General features: G+C 37.6%; 1 protein-coding gene across 1 annotated transcript in view; it reads left to right on the forward strand.

The window, feature by feature from the left end:
• Window positions 1-254: 254 nt before the first annotated feature.
• Window positions 255-19010, forward strand: part of SLC7A2 (solute carrier family 7 member 2) — a 47055-nt gene continuing 28299 nt past the window's right edge. Inside the window, exon 1 of the mRNA XM_061473699.1 lies at window positions 255-348. The gene's annotated coding sequence lies outside the window, so the exon portion shown is untranslated. The remainder of the gene's footprint in view (window positions 349-19010) is intronic.

Consider the following 19010-nt stretch of genomic DNA (forward strand, 5'->3'; position numbering starts at 1 on the left):
ATTTAATTGTTCTGCTGTAAGGATCTGAAGAAAGGGAGAACTTTTAAGGATAGTACTGCGGAAGTATGTATCATGAAACATCAAGTTTGTTCTGTGTGAATTGTAGACTAGCAAAAAGTCTTACATGCAATATCATAGGTACATGGTAATTTGTTCTGCTGTTGTTGTTCCTCAGCAATATGTTTTTAGAAAATCTGGGTGCATCACAGCTATGTACTGCTTTGAAGTTGTGTCCACCCTTTTCCTTTACATAGACTTAAGGAGGGGCCATTCTGCAAGTGTAATGAGCTCTCCTTTTGTGTGAAGAAGTGCTGAGCTGGAGGCTTCCTTCAGGCATCTTTGTAGAAGGTCCCTCTTAACATGTATGGATTTGTTTTTCAAAACAAGTATTTTTCAAGAAGACATGAATATACACTAGGTAAACTTCTATGCTGAAAAACTAATAAGAGAAAAAATGTAGTTATCTAGAACTAGATCATCAGAAAGATTCAGTGTAAAATTCAGTTATATGAATTACCAATAAGTACACAGTGCTTGGTTAGAAATACTATAAAATTTGCCATTGTAATATTCACTTTCAGATGGAGAAGTCCAGAGAAGCTGAAATTGGTACTTTTTAAAATACCTTCTATGCAGAGACTTCAGTACTGTATCCAATAAGCCTGCTTGCAATTTTCACTCTTTCAAGGTGACCAATGTACTTGGCCTTGCCATCCCTTTAAATATATCTTATTGTTTCTGTTATTTTGGTTATTTGGTTATTTGGGCTGTTCTGAATTGGCCCACATGAATACTATGAATTACTACTAACACTATGAATACTGTTACTGTGAATACTATTAGATGAATCCTATTGCTATGAATAAAGATTAAAATACCTTTTCAACTTACTTCATAAAGTACTTCTGACTCCTAAGGAAGCCTCAAAGGTGAGTTACTGTTTGTTGTATTCTCACAGTGATGTGTTTTCCATTTCCAAACTTATTTTTTCAGTGTAGTACAGATTGCTACTTCATGTTTACATGATTTTGTGTGAAATAACTTGATGGTAGAGAGTTGTGCTGTCGTAAACAAATGATGCATACAGTCCCATACCCCAGCCATACTGGAGCTAAAGTCATGGTTGGAAATAGACTTACAGAGCTGAAGTATTCTTATTAAGATCCATAACTGCCTTCTCTCAGTATTCGTATTTTTCTTCCGCCTTGTCCCAAGCCAAATGGATTCTTGTTATTTGTCCCTTTATATGAAAAATCCAAATACCTGAAAGAAAGTAAAGTCTACATCCTTGTTGCATTTCAGTATTGAAATGCCTGAAACCAGATCTAGGACATCTACTTGAACTCTTCTTGAGGTCTAAACAGCTAAGTGGAATTTAAGCACATTAATGGTATTTAGTTGAGATGATATACAGAGCTCCCCATATTGCCAAGCTCTCTTTTTTCTGCTCGGAGAAATACATGGTTGGTGCAGCATAAGATTAATGAAAACTTGAGAGAGATTGTTGTGTATGGAGGAACTTTTGGGGCATACAGAAGCTGAACAGTGGCAAACATGTCATTTATGTGACAAAAAAAGAGTATTACAAGGTTCTCTGAGGTAGATTGTTTTCTGTAGCAGGTGGCAGAAGATGAGATTGCCACATAGGGAAGCAGTGGTGATTCACATGGTGAATGTTGAGAGTTTGAACAGGTTTGTTTAAGGCATGTGATAAAATCAGATAACCTGGGAGTTTCAGATTTTCAGTCACATCTTTTATCAGTTCTTGTGCTTTACAGAGCTCGGGTTATGAATCACATCAGGTCTGCATTGTTCTCTGGCTTGTATGAAAACTAAACATGCAATGTAAGTAAAACATTCAGTGCTGACTTGTTTACAGATTCTCATAACATTAGGAAGAAGAACATACTTTGGTGGTCTTTGGTTTTATTCTTGCTGACTTGCTAGCAGAAATTTCCTTGACAATAAAATAAATAGGTTAGAACAATCCCACAAGGGACACCAGAATTATTTAAATGCATACTTCTGCAGGAATGAGTTGTTTCTAAATACGTTTTCCCATACAGAAAGTGTTGTTACTCACAATTAATGTTTTCTCTGCTTCTTTCTCAAGTGTGTGTATATATATATGTACACTTGAGTGTATATATATATGTATACTCAAGTATATGTATATATATGGGTGTGTATATATATATATATTTTTTTTTTAAACTAAAACCAATACAGTTTTATGGTTGGCTATTGCTTGCTGGTTTAGCAACAACAGTAATAATAATTATTTTATTTTGCTGAAGTGCATGTCAGTCACATCAGAGCCTGAGTTCATGGATACTTTAGGCCAAGATCATCATGAAGACTAATGTGTGATCTTTCACTGCCATCCCCAAACACACTCATACTCCCCAAAATCATACATTTGGATTTTAGAGCTTAGATTTATTGTAGCTGTACCAATTACAGTATGACTTTCATATATGACTTTTCTATCAGTCTTGCTTTTCATTAATTTCTCCACCTCTGCATAGTTTTCCCTGCTCTCTTCTAAATGTCCAACCTCTGAAATTGTGTAATCTTTTCTTGGGAATTGCATCAACGAACTGCTGCTGAGGCTTGTTCAGATTTTTAAAATAATTACAAGTTTCCAGGAGTTTAAAAAAAAAAAAAATTAAATTGATGTTCACGTATCATTTGGAAAAATCTCATTTGTCCCATGAAAATGTACCTTTCACCACAGTAGTGTAGCCTGATACCGAAAAATAACCATGTGGTAGCAAGTTACCGTTTGCTATGAGGCGTTCTTGTTGAATGACTGTTGTACAGCAGCAAGGTATTCACTGTCTGATTTTTGCGTAGTAAAGAGTAAAGAAACTGAGAGGGGAAAATCAGCCCTGTGATACTTTCCCTAAATGAAGGAAATCTGCTGTAATTGTTTCAACATTTATTCCTTAGTGGGACACTGCTTTTGGATATCCAGTCCAGAATTGTTTGCAGTCTCCCATGCAATGTCCAACTATGAGAAATATTTTATTAGACCATTTTAATTTACTACATGCATGTGCCTTATTCTGAGGCAATTAATTTCAACATCAGACTTAATAACCTCATTTTGTATTCCTAATTGTCCTCCATATAAACTTTTACAAACCTTCCTGCAATTTTGCAGCACTCAGTAAAGCCTTCTATGGTTTTGATTGCCTATATACTCCACTTCATTAGTCATCTAAGCAAATAATTTTGGATATGTATTAAATAAGAGGTTTGTTGTTTGTTTTTTTTTCTCTATTTGACTGTTTATCTGTCCTGTGTAGTAGCAGATGGGTTGCACTTAGTTCAATGAGCCAGATACAAAAAGAGCAGAATTTGCAGTAAAATACTGTTGATGTTGCATTTTTATCTGCACACAATGAAGTCTGCTTTCTGATTCTATAAAGTGAATGTTTACACTATCTTATAACTAATTAAAATGTATCCACTATGTTCTGTGAAATAAGTAGCATTCCCAGCCTGGATGAGCTCATAGGTATATTTTACGCATTTCAGACTGAAGCTGTGTCAGCATAAGCAGCTCCTGTGTGATGCTCCAGGCCAGTGTTGTGTCTTGTTTCTGCTTCAGTAATGGTCCTTCTGTGCTTGCACAGCTCTTTGTGGTACTTTACAATGAACTGGGTTAGGAAACTATTTGTTTTCCTTGGGATACTTAATTTCTCTTATCCTCTCTGATTTTTGTCTTTGCTTCCTTTTACACCATCATCTGTTGTGTTGTGTTATTTTGTTGTTTTTTTTTTACTGTAGAAAGCACTAGTTGCAAAACTTTGGTCATCATTTGAACTTTTAAAGTAAGTTTGGGAATTTAGAATCATACTTTTCCTGCAACATAAGAACTCCTGTAGAGTTCAGTTCCACAGTTTCATCCCTTTGAACAGGAGCTAAAGAAGTAATAACCCTTTAATCAAGAAGATGGCATTTACCAAGTGCATTTTCTTGCCAATGCTGTTTTAGATTTTCCCGGTAAATGCCTTGTGTGTGAAATCTTTTTTATGAAGGATTTTGGATAGTTCCTACTTTGCATCTGTTACATCTTTACTATAACTGCAGTTCCATTACTGCATATTTGGCCTGATTCTGATCTCCGTTTGGCATTGTAAATAGGGAATATTTCCATAGAAACCAGTGAAATTACTGAAGTTGCAAAACATCCTTGTTGTTCCCTCTCTCCCCCCTGCTTTCAAGTCTCATTTCCATTAATTAGTAGGATGTTATAAGCTGAGTCCTTCAAAACTATTTTCTTGTGCCTGTTTATGAAAACATGCTGCATTATGGCATATTTTTCCAAACTGTTGCATGGTGATTGGTACAAATTACTTCTCTAGAAGATAGCGAGTGAGATAAGTACCTTCAATCTACTTCAGGGAGCAGTGAAATCCAGTATTTTAGTGTATTCATGTTTTGATAATGAAAGTGTAGGTTTCCATGTTTCACATGGTTTCTAAGGATTTGATAACAAACACTGCTGATAACATAGTCAAGCTGTGAGTTGGCTTAATTGCAACTGTTTGCAAATGGCAGAAAGGCAGCAGAAACACAGAATGATGTGAATGGTGCTCATAGAATTCCCTGGAGAGACAGCTTGGGGTTGGAAGTGGTGGCTGAAAAGGAGCCTGGAACTCTTAAGCAATGAAGCTTACTCCTTGTACTTTTACTCCTGCTATGTTCAGAGACTTTCTCTGCAAATGCATAGCAGGGCATATGGGATACCCAACATTGAATTTCTCCACCTTGCTGAAGGAGATTGCAAAACCTTAAAAACAGATCATCTGAATCAAAAGGGAAAATTGTAGTAGTTGCTGGAGCATCTGCTTTCTAGGGAGACAAGCTTGCAAAGTGCTGTACATAGCATCTTCTTTGATGGTAAACAAGCCCCTTGAAAAAGTCACCCAAAGGCTGGAGGAAGATCTGAAACAAGGGTATGTAGTGACTTTGTTCACAGTGCTGCTCCTGTGAAGTGGCATTCTCATAAACAGCTAGCATGGCTGCTGGCTTGAAAGTGGAAGACTTTTGCACTTCTCTTAGCAAATTTAGCAAGCACCATTTCAGGAGCAACAAAATCTCAACAAAACTCAGCTCAGAAAACATTAATTGCATGGGCTATAGAAATTGCCTGGGTTTGGAACTGGGTCAGCCAGGGAACTTGCATAAGGCTAAGTATTTTACCACAGACTTCTATTTTAGAGGTCCAGCAGGGGAAAGGTTGGATTGCCCCATCAGAAATGCTGCAGTCCTTGACATTAGCAGTTCTTGTGACTGATACAGTTCTGCTGAAATTTATTTGGCTTGGTTCAGTATTGCTTGTAAATTACTGGGCAGAACAGAAAGATAAATTTTTGGTCACAGACTCGGAGGTAGGAGCCATTACCAGAAACATATTTTCCTGTCTAAAGAAGCAAAGCTTGATACTGTATTGCACTTTGAGAAATGGAGAAGTGGAATATGCTTCAGTCCAAGAAGGATGAAACACTAGTGTTAAAATCCCACTCAAGACTGCAAAATGTGACGCAGTATATACCATGCGTTCAGTTTGATGTTTCAGAATATGCCCATACCTGGCTGCATAGTGAGAAGCACCTGACCATCCTAAGCAGGGAAGAATGGAAATAGTAAAATGTTACTCCTGTCCTGTATGGCTTGTTTTACTGGCCTTTGGTTTTGATTTGAGCATTTAGAGAGGTTCTCTTTATTCCTTGTTTGTATCATCGAAGACCTGTATCAAGAAAGCATGTCTGAACCTTCAGCCACTTCTCAGATCTTGCTCACTAGTTAAGGTAATATGGCAGCATTGTGTTATGTTACAGACATAGAGGAATTTGACAACATAATGTTGAAGAACTTTACAAACAAAAGATCCTGGCTTATACAGAGTGGTACTTCTTTGTTTCTGTAGTGAATCTTAAATTGTCAAGCAAGTCAGCATCCAAAGAACAACCAAAAGACTTTGTACAAGGATGAGAGTGTGACTGTTTTATGTGTGACTTCAGGCTTGTACAGTATACTGGTTTGCTTTTGGATGGGAGGAAGAAGATACTGCCTGGATGCCTGCCACAGCCTGTTTGCTATACTGAGATATATCTTGTACTTAAAGGCATATACTAAGCCCCTTGAACCAAGTAGACAGTTGCCAGAAGGAAATTTATATCAGAAGGGAAATGGGAAAAGCCTGCTTAGTACTGATTTAGTGAAATAAGCCCTAGAATTCAGGAGTGCCTCCTGTGTGAATTCCAAGCTCATGCATCAAGACCATGGTCGGGATGAACTTTCATAACGGTCTCCTCCAGAAACTAGTAACACAGCTGTGGAAACTGTTCATCCGGGAGAAGAGAAGCTGTGTGGAGACCTCATAGCAACCTTCCAGTATCTGAAGGGGGCTTACAAGGATGCTGGGGAGGGACTCTTCGTCAGGGACTGTAGTGACAGGACAAGGGGTAACGGGTTTAAACTCAAACAGGGGAAGTTTAGGTTGGATATAAGGAAGAAGTTCTCTACAGCAAGGGTGGTGAGGCACTGGAATGGATTGCCCAAGGAAGTTGTGTATGCTCCATCCCTGGCAGTGTTCAAGGCCAGGTTGGACAGAGCCTTGAGCAAGATGGTCTAGTGTGAAGCGTCCCTGCCCATGGCACGGGAGTTGGAACTAGATGATCTTAAGGTCCTTTCCAACCTGAACCATTCTATAATTCTATAATAAATCCCTCCTATACAAATGTACCCTCTGTAGGTTGCTGTTCTCATCTTTCTCAGCTGCTTTTCCTACAGTTCATACTGAAATAAGAGTATTCATGCTGAAATAAAGGCACACTGAAATAGAACTTGGGAAGTATTTTCTTAAAAACAAAGCAGGACTAATAGTGTCTGTATTGTTTCTGTAGAAGCCTCATTTTTGAGTTTCAGATCAAGTAACTTGGAGTAAGATGGTCATTTGGCATTCCCACCAATGAATGCCACATCAGGATGCAGGGTGTGGTGTCAAGTATTCAGTTCATTACACAAAACTTGGAATGGAATAAGACTTAAAGGAACTTTTATAACCAGTATTCTCTAAATATCTCAAGTTCCCTGACATATGCCAGTGGTCTGAAACAAATGACCTGTCCAAGTTTATTTAAAATGGATTTGTCTTTTGTAGGCGTTTCTGCCAGTGAAGGGATGGGGTTTGACACACTTTTCTGAGTCATCCACCATCAACACTGCTGCAGTGTTACGTTGTAGACTTCAATGTTGCCATTCAGACTATTGTGGTATTTGCAGGTTCTTGGCTTGCTTGCCAGATGTGCATTGCTTGAGAATAAACTTGTCCTTACTTAGAGTTATGGTTGCACCAAAAAGGAGATATATTTTAAATGTCATTTAACAAATACTGCAGCTGGTATGGCCACCAAATGAAGCAATGCCAGTTAGCTACAGCTGTTTATTCTTCTGTACATGTACCCCTGCAGTAATGTCAGAATTTGTACAGCTCTATAGTGAATTGTATCAGGAAACTAACCTGGGTCAAAATTGATTGTTTCTTTGTTCCAGCTGAGTATTTACTGTGGCTCTGTTCCCCAGCTGAATTCACTGTGCAGCCACAGAATGTTCATGTTGGCCCAAGAGAAGAAAGCAGGAACAAGCATCCAGTCAGGGTGCACATTTAGATGGAAATGCCAGCTTCAGCTGTTAGTTCAAATTATGCCATAACTGGTGATGAAACAGTGGCAGCACAGAACTTAGTTTAGGTAAGAGCCTTCGCATTAAGGTGGGTTGGCAGATCAGCCTGCAGCCTTTGCAATTGAGGATTCACTGTTACCTGCATGCAGTTGCAGTTTCTACTTCAGCAACTGGTTTAGCTCTGCAGGAATGAAGCTGTAGAGGAAAACTTTTGGTGCTGAGAATTTTTTGACTGCACCACTTATGTTTTGGTGTGTGTGAAAGAATTGGGAGGACCAGATTAGTTTTTGTCTGGTCCTGAATTTCCATTACCAGTTAAAATATATTAGGTGCTGCTCTGGAGCACATATTCAAATTTCTTTCATCCAAAAGGATGGTTCATAATTGCTTCATGGAGCAAACCGAAACACAGTGAATGGTTAGGGTGGCTGGGAGAACAGCTTTGACAAAGTGCATCTGATCTGAGCAAAAATGTCATTATAAACGTAACAAGGGTGACTCAAAGTATTTCCCACTGTTCTCCAAGCTCTGAGACTGATGCGTTCACTCTGTGTTGAATTCAGTCTGGTCAGAAAAAGCAGGAAGGTTCTAGCACCATTTCATTACCTATCTCTACCTGCCTTGGCAGTGGTCTATGAAAACTGAGCTAAGTATGACACTACGAAGTCTAACTCTAATAAAAACTCCTTTTACTGGACCATTTTTGGTATGCATGTGTGCTTTCACGTTATTTAGTACCCAAAGAAGGGAATTTCTTATATCAGAGTGACTGTGGATCTTTAGCTGATAGAGCTCTGCCAAAAAGAGGGAGGTATAAAGACAGTGCTTGCAGGAGTTGCCGTGTAATGGAAAATATTGAATCTGCATAACCTAAACAGGCACCAAAGAAAGAAACCTGGATGTAAGAATTTAGGCAGGAAAGAATCCAGTTGGATTCCACTTGGGCAAACAGTTGGCTATTGAAAAAGTAATTCTGCAGGAAGCGGTCAGCCAAGCTTGAATTGTGAGGTGAAAAATCTCAACTTCCAGCCCGAATCAACTAAACTGTGTTTCAAAGATGAACTTTACAAACTGTTTCCATACTTATTTGAGGTATTAGGAGCAACGGCTACACTGGAGCTTCTGCTTGTTTTGACAGAGCCAGAAAAACTAATTGCACATCAGTAAGAAGACAGGTGAGCCCACCATCCCATGCGCTTTACTTGCGTTTTGTTGTTCTACATCTACTTTTCTCATAATCTTGATTTTTCTTACATTAAACTCTTGGACAGGCTTTGATTCTGAGTTGGGTGTTACAGCAACAGGAATAATTGCAGGGATATTTTTTATCTTAGCATGGCTGAAAAGTGGTGGGGTTTTTTTTGATTGACTAACTAGGACTCAAAGTGTATTTGTGGGAATAATTCTGCCATGTAGCTACAGTCTGTAGTAAATTCAAGTGCTTTTATAACAAAGCCCTTAATTTTGAAGGCTTTTCAGTCTCTTTGATTATACATAACTGTTTGAATTTCTGGATCAAGGATAAAGTATTAAGTATTTTCTTTTTTAAAGAAATAAATGCTGTCTCTTCCTTCCCCTCCTGTTCTGGAACTAAAACAGCTTGGCAGCAGTGTTTGAACACAGTTCCAGTTAAACCAGTTTTGGAACATAGTTTGGCAGGCCAGGATGGAGTAAGGCCAATGTACGTTAGAGCTAAGTTTTTAAACCTAATTCTAAGCTAAAATTGTAGTTGTAGTGAGAGAGAATGATGCAAAACTCAAATGCAATGTTTGCTTCTTGCCTCCTTTTTTCTTATTTCTGTGGTTAGTCAAGCTGTGCTAGGCTGCTAGAAACTGTGCTCAAACTTCTCATGAATTTTACAGCTCTTCTGCCTGAGCCCCAGTCAGTGTGGATAGGAAATTACATAGTTAACTAGTTGTTTGTGAAGTGTTTTACTTTTTAATCATATTATTATTAGATAAAGTTTCACTTACCTTGAAAATTAAGTTGTGTGGAGCCTATAGCACAGCACATAATTGATTTTTTTTTTTCTTTGCGTGTCATTTATATAGCAAGACAATTGAATCAACGGCTGTTTCTATCTCCCTTGATACCTTCCAGTGTTGTACAAACACAGCTACTTTCGACTGCTTCAGTTTGTCTGCTGTTGACTTTAGAAGTACAATTCACACTATGAAAGGATGACTGCAGGATATTTTTTTTAAAGTCTATATAAAAGTGACTGTGCATCTTTTTTTTTTTTTCCCACAGTGAAAACGTCTAGACTTTTCTGAACCTTTGTAAAGCTGTTATCCAGACAAATTAGTTCCATGAATTTGAGCCACATCAACCTCAAGATTTATCCAAATAAATGGGGTCACCAGATCATTTTATTCTTAGCTATAACAGAAAGCACTGCTGACAGATACGAAAGGAAAATTGCTCATCAGCTATAGCCCAGGGTGTTTTTTTTGTTGTTTTGGGGTATTTTTTTTTGTTGTTGTTGTTTTACAGGAAGATTTTCATTTCATCCAAGCATTAAAAATATTTCCCAGCAGAGTGGGCATTCTGTTGCATAATAATATGGGCTGTCTCCAGGCATTGATAAGTTGTATTAAGCATAAGTGTCATGAGGACATGTAAGAGTCATGTAATACCCAGTTATATTTTTAGGGAGATGTTCTGGGGGAGGGGAGATGTCATACTCCAAACTGCCAGTAGCTTCTCTTTGATCTTTTATACTGTTTCAGAATTCATACCAATGCCGAAAATTAACTCTTCCATATCCATGGCTTCTCATCTGGTTTTGATGGCACTTTTCAAATAGCCTTTTATTCAGCATGTGCTTGTTGCTTGTTCTTCTTTTGTGTGCTATGTACTCAATTAAATAAGCTCTGAACACAGAAATTCTCTGAATGTGCCTCGCATTCACTTACAGTCCATCTCCTCTCTTTTATACAAGCTTCTCCAAATGTGTTTTGTTTTAGTTTCATGCAGTTAAGACTGTGAACATTATTTTGTTTGATCTTTTGTCCTTTGTGGAAGAAAGGGGAGGAGCAAAAAAAAAAGTAGTTTGAATAAATTGAATTAAGCTAAGTTCAGGAAGAGCCAGACTCATAGTTTTAACAATTTCCCAAGTTGTATGATACTTTTATGGTCTGCTTATGTGTATTCCTTGAAGAGAACATGCTAGCAGAACAGAACTTTGATCACATGAAATACCATTCTGAGGGGTTTGCATTTTTCAGAGTCTTCATTACAGAGCTTTAGGAACAGGTAGAATGAAAGGCAGAATGAAATTAATTCTTGAAAGAGTCATGGCATTGTCATCGCATCATTGATCTCAGTGTGTATTTTATGGTGATAGGCATGAAATGGTAAAGTATTTCTCTGCTTTCTTGGAGGCATTTTCTGCCCATTTGGACGGTTTATGTCTAGGTCATGACAGAAATTGTAATGTCACACGCTCACAGAAGCTATCACAGCAGAGAGCAAAGTTATATGTTAAAAAAAAGAATAAGCATTTTTATCTGGACAAAATATCTGTCTCTGATCTGTTTGATCTCTGGGCTGAGTAGTTCTACTGCATTTTTTTCATTTTCTCATGTTTTGGCTTAATAACTATCACCAGTTTCATGTGAAACATTGCAGTCAAGTGCTGAGCTCACTGATGTCCTTCAAAAGTAAATCAATTTTTTCTGCTCTGGACGATTCATTCATTCGCTGTTTCCTGCCCTAAACATAATTTTGAAAGCATTCCTGGCGGTTGCACAGTTGTCTGGAGCTTTGAAATTCCCATCAGAAAAACACTTTTTAAAATCTGTTTTGAAGGTAGAGACTCAATTCTCATGTTTTGGAGATTAAAATATTTTTTTCTCTTTATGATTGTAGGGATTTTTTTAGAATAAGTGAAATACATTCAACTGTAACCTTGTGAAGCCTCATCCTTCCTGCTTAGAATATTACTTAGTTATATCTGACATGGAATAAATTAGCTTGAAAATGTCAGAAGAAATATCTCTTTCTGTTGTATAGCTAGAACGCCACCATTTTTTTCCCAGACTTTTACTGTCAGGGTTTGCAAAGGTTTCTCTCAATATCATGTCAACAAGAGACTGTAGCCTGTCACCATCCAGTTCATGTGGATAATCAGAGTGTGTTAGGATGACTACTAGCACTACTGGAGAATTATGAAGAGGTAGATCCTTTACTGTCGTTGGGAGGTAGAGTGAATGAATGCAAATGTTTCTGTACACAACAGACAGTCTTCTATGGCAGCTTTCCATATCTTCTGTGCTATGCAAATAATCATGTTTGATTGATTTTGTCTTCTGTTTTAAAGTTTTGTACCTGCAGAGTTTAGAAATAGAGAACAGGTTAGCCTTTAGAGAAATCCCTGACTAAATCAGAATTCCAGATGGGTCATATATGGAATATTTTCAGGGTTGATTTTTTTACCTTCTGTTTTAGCCAGAAATTCTGCTGTGCATACAATGATAGATTTTTAAAACTATATTTCTGTAGTATCAAAAAACATATCTAATTTGTGCACCACTGGAACTTTGCTTGTAAGTACAGGGGCACTCTTAATCCAGAAAGTCCTAAGGAGCTCTTTGCCCTTCATATCCTTTTATCAAGGCGCAGACTTCCTGCCTTGGTTTTCCAAACTTCCATGATATTTTTTTTACTTTAATTAGGGCTTGTTATTTGTATCTTAAGTATACCAGGTTGATGGTATTTGAGAAGGATATTTTTTCAAGGGTGTTTTATCACCTCATATGCAATAACCTGGGAAAAAAAAAACCCAGTTGTTATTAATGGATGAAGCACGCACTAGTAATTGCTGCATTTTCTCCTCTTGTTTTCCTCTCTTCACCAGGATATGGGTAGATAATATTTTAGGTAGTTCAATATCAGACACTGAACTTGGGATACTTTGCTTGAGAAGGCTATATAAAGCTTGTGAAATGGGAGGTATTCGGTGCTTTGATGAATGACTTCTAGACTTCAGAGGAGAAATGTTGAAGTACAACAGTGATTTTCCTTCTGTTATCATCAAAGTATTTCTAAATTTTCTTTTCACCATTAGAATACTGTTAGATTTTTCTTGAATCAAGTCAAAGGATTCTTACAAAACTAGAAGTAATTTAAAAAGTTTTGAGGAACATTTTTGTGGAGCAATTACTGTATCTTAATGGTTTTCTGTCTAACAAATTGCTCTGCTTTCATTCATCTAGTTCAGTGTTCTATGTTTAAAACCAAAGACCAACAAAAAACCTCTTTAAAATTTCTTCTGAGGTGAGTTTTATTTTTTTAAATGAATACTTAAAATTGATTATTTAAATATAATGTGTTATGTGATGGCTTTTGGTATTCCAGTCTACTGAGGAAAATGTTAACTTTACTCAAGCAAATTTTCAAATTTATTAAGATGCTCATGAGATTGTTTCAACCTCTACTGAAACAGAGGGAAGTCTTTACTACTTTTTGAGGAACACACATCAGACTACTTTTATTTTCTGAATTTGTCACAAAATCAGCACAATTGCAGTTAAGTAGGGCAGTCAGTAACAATGAGTTCCCTGGCATCTCTCAGTACCTGTGGAAAATCACGTATTGCAAAATTACAGTGACGTTTTGTCTGGGTCTCATATTACTAACAATGCATCCAGTTCACTTTTCATGTTACAAGGTGGACTCTGGCACTAACTGATAATGTGTCTGAAAGTTACTATTGGCATGTGATACTGTTTGCACACTACTTCAAAAAACAAGCTTACTATGTAGAGGGATATGCATGATAGTTCAGTGCTAGAAGAGCTATGCTTTCAAGAAGGGTCAATATTTAAATGGAAGGATGTTTGGATAAAAAATGTCTAGGCCAATCTAGTGGGACCATAAAAGATTTTAAGGCAAGACTCTGTTCTTTGCATATAATAATTTCAGAAGGCGGAAAGGAATGATAATTTGAACTTGGTATGTATGTGAAATGTGGAGGGGAGAGAGAGGAAGGGGGAGAAAAGGACAAGATTAAAGGGAAATAAAAGAAAATAACTGGTAGTTATGGGAGTTTGAGCGCAGGGAATGTTTGGCTCTTCTTTAACCTCTTCAGCTGCTGTAAACTGGAGTTCTGCATGAGAAATACACATGCATTGCTGGCTGGCCTTCTAGGGACAGAAATAAGGGAGTGCAGTAGTCTTGACAGTTGTATGCCACTCAGTATTTAACGCAAAAGGGTTGTGTGTATTCTAGTTACTCTCTTAAACAAGAAGGTATCAGATGTCAGAAGCTCTTTTGAAAGAGTTGGTAAAATGAGATGTCTTCCCTGGCTGCAACTTCCCACAAGGTTACCCTAGATCACTGCATCTCGACTAGCAACCTTCCTTCTGGGTTTGGCTCTTGAGACAGCAAATCTGTCCTGGCCAACTTTTTCTCCTGGGGCAAGTAAGGATTGGTTTGTGACTGGAGCCTGCCTCTGCACAGACAAGCAGCTGGAACTCAAGCTGCTGCCACTGCCTCCAGAGCTCATGAGAAATTGAGGGAGGAGGACAATTTTATTCCATATGCCCATAATAACAGTGAAGGCTGGGTCACACAGAAATAAGCTATCCTTTGGCACAGTACATACTGAGAAGCGATCAAAAAAATACTGTAGAGTGGATTCATGCACACATACAGTATGTGGAAGGATACCTGTTTGGTGGTAACTACTCTAATTATTTGGAGCGTATGGACTTTTGGTATTTCCACGCAACTTATTTGCAGCATGGCTGGAGACGAGGCTATTTTTTGTACAGATTTAGAAGAAATGGTTGATTTAGGAAAACATAAGGGAGAAGCATCTTGTTTCAATAAAATAAGTGGATGATAAAAAAGAAGATGTGAACATGCAGTTTAAGAAAACATGAGAATTTGGTTGGTTGATGTTCTGTTTGCTAATGTTCAATAGGTATCAAAGGAGGATGTTTGAGGAATTAATAATTACCTGTGTGACGCTTCCTGACCTCAGTCAGAAGTTGGTTTTGCTATTTAATTGAAGTTATACTTGATTTTATTTTCTACTGAGAGGTTATTTAATTTTTAATATGCCCTGTGAACTTTTGAAACAATAACTGTAATTTGGCTGATTGTCTTTACTACGTAAGAGAAATGGGGAGTTTACTCTTGTGAAGGCATTAATTTCATGTATGTATGTAAAGGCTCTTCAGAAGGGATAGGCAAGGTAAAATTGGTGGTGGGGTTGCATTGCATGTCAGGGAGTACATTGACTGCCTTGGACTCAGTGTTGTGAGTGAGAAGGCCAAATGTTTGTGTGTGAAGATCAGGGGGAAGATCAATCAAGCAGATACCCTGGTAGGAGTCTGTTATAGACCACCCAGCCAGGATGAAGCTACAGATGAAGTTTCCTTCAAACAACTGGGAGAAGTTTCACAGTCACTTGCTTTTGTTCTCATAGGTTGGATATTAGGAAAAAAATATCTTCACAGGGAGGGAAACCAGATATTGCAACAGGCTGCCCAGGGAAGTGGTGGAATCACTGTCCTTGGAAGTGTTCAAAAACTCATGAGGCTCATGACGTGGTTTAGTGGTGGACTTGGCAGTGCTGGCATAAAGGTTGGACTTGATCTTAAAGGTCTTTCCCAACCTAGTTGATCCTATGATCCTATGATTATATACAGGATCAATGGATGTGGCAAAGGAATAAAGTGACTGAAGGGTATCAAATGTTCTATGTTCACTAAAGATGGAATAAAAAGCTATAAGTTCACTCTTGCCACAGCAGAGTGAAATTGGAAAACTGGTTTTCATCGGGTCTTCACATGGGGCAAGTGACGGGCTTCCAGTTGCTATGTGATCCAAATTATTCTGAAAGCACATGTGTGTAATCTGTGTAGCACATCAGCTAATACTGTATTTTTACTGCAAGCAACTTTTATATGTTTTGTTCTTCTGTGTCTTTTGGTAGCCAGCAAAGTAGCTTAATAGGTACAATAAATGTAGTTTAATACTCACATGACTTTTGATATTTGTGAGCAGAACAGCCTCATGGAAAACTGTGGAACTGCTAAGCTGCTAGCTTTTTCAATACCCTCCAATTTATATTGACGATAAAGTTGCAATTAAAGAACCATCATGCTGTCTCACTGGGAGTACAGATGCACATGTTCACACATACAGCTTGGGCTTTGTTTGGGATGTTTGTGTTATTCTATACATCATTTATTATTTTCAGAATATTCATCACAATGAATCTATGCTTGTGCTATTTTACATGGGGTTTTTATGCTCTGCTGAAATAACTCTTCTGCTGTTGCTAAACCTGTTCTGGATCTATAGCAAGAGAAGATCTAGTTTCTTCATGGAGGCTTGCCCATGTTTCAAGCTTTATGCATTCGATCAGGTCTGTATAGATCTGTGAAGCAGCAGCCTTCACAGCTATGCAACTGTCATGCATAGCTGTGGTTTAAGTGGTTTAAGATACAAAAGAATACTTCATAAGGGAATTTCACAACAAGTTTTCTATGTATCTTCAGAAGATGCTGGACAGAGCCTTGCTGTTTGCAGTGATTTATAATATGTGACAAAATGGGGCACTTCAGCCCACGCAAGTGTAAGCTCTCTGGAAAGCTGCAGCACTAACATAGGGTCATATCCCATAGCTGTTGCTCGACCACTTGGATATCTGTGATGAAGATCCTACTGTGTGACTAGAAAGGTCAGTGTTGTGTTTTGTTGTGTTTTGAAGCCTTCGTCATGTTTTACCTGTGAGATGTTACACACAGTGAAGCTGTTTATTGACTTGCTTAAAAAATACCAAGAAACTTGAAAATCTTCTCAGAAAATTACCTAGCTGAAGGTTATAATGTTCTACAGGCTCTGTTCCTGACACACTGAATGTAATGGTGCTATTTAAAGCCAAGAATGAAGAGGGAACTCTCTGGCATTAGTTGCCTCAGTTATAAATAATGTTAGACCTCAGGATTTATATGATCTTCACATGGACAGTGTATATTCAGAATGTCTGGCTGAAGTGTCTACATTTAATGTCAAAGGGTAATGCTCTGTAACAGAGTTTCTGTAGTGACTTCTTAGTGACTTATTTTGGAGATTTCGTATTTGAAAGAGGTGGTGTTTGATTTTAGAGTGTGCAGAAAGTATCCCCAAGGAATGCAGGGTGGTCTTAACACCAGTAACCTCAGAACATAGAATGCTGCTTAGCACTTCTGGAATTAAGCCTTGCAGATAGAGCTTATTTATATTGTGTGAACTAACTATTCCTGTTTATGTTGTTCAGTATTTTTCTGATATAGAAGCCTAAAATAAATCACAGCAGCACACTTAGCACACTGGTTCTGTCTGGTGTGAGTGATGTCTGCCAGTGGCGTTGGGCATGTCACGGTTCCATTTTCACACAGAATGGAAGCAAAATACTTCTCTGATTTTAATATTAAAAGTCCAGTACAGATCCAGCAATGCATCCTACTTTAAATACTTCAGCATTATTTTGGAGCAGTATTTGCTTGCAAAGGAGATTTTTCAAAACCTTCATGTAAGAATCTCTTACATTATTTCTTACCACCTTTGAATTTAGGTAAGTGAAATATGGAATATAAACAATTGTGAATCTAATTCTTGGATTTCTGTAAGCAAGAGAAAGCAAACTTGACTTTTAAAAACTGTTGTAATTGGCAGATAAGTAATAAGTACTTCATTTTATGTGTTCCATTCTGAGAAATTTGTAGCACATTGATTAAGTAACCTAGTTCTTTTTTTTTTAATCCCTTTTAAGAAGGCAGCTTTTCCATGTGCCATAGAAAGTCAAATAGAAGCAAGCAAGATGTGTAATAGAAATTATTTCCCTTCTCTTGCTCCATGGTACTTTTGTAAGCAAAGCTATTTCCAGCATCATAGAATCATAGAATGATTAGAGTTGGAAGGGACCTTAAAGATCATCGAATTCCAACCCCTCTGCCACAGAGGAATTAAAAGTCATCCGTGATGATTTCCTTTAGTCTTAAATTAGATGCATTCCTCCTTTCTCTCTGCTCTACTCTCTATTATTTCTTCCTTGGCCCTGATAGAGAAAAGGGAGAAAGTCCAGTTGTTTTATATAAAATTTAGTTATTTTAAACAATTTTCTATAATTTGATATAGAAAATTAATTTCACTTTTTTTTTTTTAAATAAATAAAAAGACCCACTGAAGGCCACCAGCGTATGGTACACTGCTCAAATGGACCCAGAGATGCCAATACCACTTTGGCCATCAAACCAGCCAGCTGAGGCTCAGAAGTGGATAACAATGAAGCGAATCATTAGTTCCTTGCATTATTTCCTTTCTTGTACCATGAAGCTAGGCTGCTGTTGGAGCCTTTAAGCTATTCTCTTTGTGGTTTCACTGTGGAAGTATACAGGAGCACACTGCCAAAGCCATTCAGTAAATATGCAGACTTTATAGAAATTTTAGAAGCTGCCTCAGGAGTGTAAGCATGTGAAAGGGCTCTCATGGTATCTACTTTAAAATTAGTGACCAGCTTTTGTGCAAATCACTGCCGTTTTCAGCAGGGAGAGGATGTAATTGTGGTCCTGAAATCATTGCTCATATCTTCCTATTAGGACAGGAAAAAAATATTCTAGGACTGTATTTGTAAATACTTCCCTTCTAGTTTGTCATGGTTTTATTTTTTTCTTTTGTCTGGTTCTGAAGAGGCCAGAGTAGATGGAACTGATCTGATGTTAGCTTGTAAGAGGCTTTTCCTTATGTCTTACACAAGAGGCTGTCATGGAAACTTAGTAAACATGGGGTGAAAGGTAAAGCCTTGTTACTGATTAAAACAGCTTAAAAAAAAAGAGTAAATAAAACCAGCAACCTTCATATCTTTTCCATTCTGGCATGGAAAATGATTGTTAATGACATACTTCAGGAATGAAGTAGAAATGAAGTTAAGAGAAATTTTCCAGACAAAATCAGGTTTTTATAAGAAAACTGAATATTCATTAAAGATAGCAAATGGAAAGATTTCCCTTTTTTGATACAGGGAAAAAGAAAAACCAAACCACTTTTAGCCTTTCCAGTTGAAAGATTTTCAAAGAAAAACAAAATCAAAAAACCACCATCAAAACCCCCTCACAGGTATTACCGTAACATTAGAAAATCCAAGCAACCTGAGAAAAGAGATTATTTGGCTGGCAGTTGGTTGGCAGTGCGAAGACTAATTTGAAGGGTGACAGTCCTATATTACAGAAGGACTGAGAAAAATATTAGGTTGGTTAAATCAGGTAATAAAGCAAGTAATAACTAGAACAAGGCAACCTTAAAAAACTGTAAAGGAA

Source organism: Pezoporus flaviventris, unplaced genomic scaffold (assembly GCF_033815535.1).
Source record: "Pezoporus flaviventris isolate CSIRO_AGI_PZ_B2104156 unplaced genomic scaffold, CSIRO_AGI_Pfla_v1 ptg000002l, whole genome shotgun sequence".
NCBI classification, from domain to species: Eukaryota; Metazoa; Chordata; class Aves; order Psittaciformes; family Psittacidae; genus Pezoporus; species Pezoporus flaviventris.